Source organism: Amphimedon queenslandica, unplaced genomic scaffold, assembly GCF_000090795.2.
Source record: "Amphimedon queenslandica unplaced genomic scaffold, v1.1 AMPQUscaffold_7653_Cont20398, whole genome shotgun sequence".
NCBI classification, from domain to species: domain Eukaryota; kingdom Metazoa; phylum Porifera; class Demospongiae; order Haplosclerida; family Niphatidae; genus Amphimedon; species Amphimedon queenslandica.
Window position 1 is genome coordinate 1 of NW_003552065.1, and position 2,176 is coordinate 2,176.

Below are 2,176 nucleotides of genomic sequence, written 5' to 3' on the forward strand. Positions count from 1 at the left end.
GTAGCTACAAGGTATGGACTATTAATATACTATTAATAATAACGGTTAATATACTATTAATATACTGTTAATATACTATTAATATACTGTTAATATGTTAATTATAGGACACCATATTCTCCTGATGATGATGAAAGAGATTCTGAAACAGTAAGTGTTGCTGATGTAAGAATTTTGTAGCTTGTAACTAGTTTATAAAATAGTTGAAATTATAACCGGTTGTTTAGTTATGGAGTCGACTTCGAATTAAGAAAGATGACGTTAATGAATGGACTGTCCGCTGTCGTAAGGTTGGACTATAATAATAATTATTATTAATTATTATTAATTTTAGTGGTTAGCTCAGACTGTCATAATTCCAATATCAAAAGAAATTCACTCGATGAACAAGAAACTGGAAGGAATAGGCTCAAAGAAATTAATTGGAAGTAATCATAATAACAATGATAATATTAACGAACAAAACTTAACCTCTTACTGTTATTATTGTTCCTTCAGTTGCTAGTGTAGCCCAGTTGCAGGATGAAGCCATCCTAAGGGGAATGATGCTCCCCAGTCTAAGTATGCTGTTACGCTACCTGAGCCTATCGACCAGACAGGACTATCTTGTGAAGAGAATTCACGGTAAGAGATACTAGCCTTGGATACCTCAAACTTTCTACATAGCATAAGGGCATCAATATGTATCAGAAAATGTAATAAAAATTGAGGTGATTTCGGAGTCATTTTTTGGAAAAAAAACATGGGCTATAGTACAGGGTATTTTTCAGAATTTTTGGCATTTTCTTAAAATGGCCGTAACTTGAAAAAATGAAGTCGGAATCACCTCAAACTTTCTACACAGCATGAGGGCATCAATATGTATCAGAAAATGTAATTAAAATTTGGGGTGATTTTGGAGCCATTTTTTAGAAAAAACCATGGGCTATAGTAAGGGTATTTTTCAGATTTTTGACGTTTTCTTAAAATGGCCGTAACCTGAAAAATTGATGTCGGAATCACCTCAAACTTTCTACACAGCATGAGGGCATCAATATGTATCAGAGAATGTAATAAAAATTTGAGGTGATTTTGGAGCCATTTTTAAAGAAAAAACCATGGGCTATAGTACAGGGTATTTTTCAGAATTTTGGCATTTTCTTAAAATGGCCGTAACTTGAAAAATTGAAGTCAGAATCACCTCAAACTTTCTACACAGCATAAGGACATCAATATGTATCAGAAAATGTAATAAAAATTCGGGGTAATTTCGGAGCCATTTTTTAGAAAAAACCATGGGCTATAGTACAGGGTATTTTTCAGATTTTTGATGTTTTCTTAAAATGGCCATAACTTGAAAAATTGAGGTCGGAATCACCTCAAACTTTCTACACAGCATAAGGACATCGATATAATCACAATTACTTTATGTCATAGCTTGCAACTGATGCTGATCCAGAGGATATACTAATATCCCCTGTTAGCATTTTAAAAGTAGTCGTCTTCCCGGCTCCATTAACACCAAGGAGTCCAAAGCACTCTCCATTGTGAATAGCAATACTGATACCATCCACTGCTAGTTTTGTGTTAGCATTAGTGCCACAAGGAAATAACTGAGCAGACAAGCTTTTGTACTCCTAAAAAAATAAATAAATAAAATTCAAAAAATAAAAATACTTATTGATTCAAACAGAATTGGTACAATAGTATCTTCTTGTTTTACTTTGGTGAGGCTTGATATGATAACTGGATAGTCTTTAGTGTCTTGTAATTCTGATACCAGTTCCCTCTCAGTGGCCACATCTCTGTCCCTCTCTCCTTCAAAATCCTACAAAAGAAATGTGATAATAATAATAATAACAATAATAATAATAATAATAATAATATCAATAAGAATAATTCTTCTTACATCAGTGGTGATACAGCCAATTTCCTCATCATTCTTCCTCTTTTTAGAAATAAACAACTTAATCTCTTGCAGATAAAAATTTTTCTACAAAAATGCCAAGACACAGAAATGAAAGCAAAGATGTTACATGCTTCCTCCATTACCTCCAGCAACAGTACCAAGATTGTAGCAATCACTGATTCTATTGCTAGTATAACCAGTATATGACCAACACCAGGTACCGCCAACTGGAATATATCATAAGCAACTCTAGCATTCACCTGATCACATATTCTATAAATAAAGCAC

At 33.2% G+C, this 2,176-nt stretch overlaps 1 long non-coding RNA gene across 1 annotated transcript; it reads left to right on the plus strand.

Moving 5' to 3' along the window:
• The first annotated feature begins 110 nt into the window (after window positions 1-110).
• On the plus strand, window positions 111-626 carry LOC109591623 (uncharacterized). The gene is made up of 4 exons (XR_002189906.1): window positions 111-150; window positions 228-290; window positions 335-428; window positions 499-626. It is a non-coding gene; the product is annotated as an uncharacterized LOC109591623 (long non-coding RNA).
• Window positions 627-2,176: the final 1,550 nt, after the last annotated feature.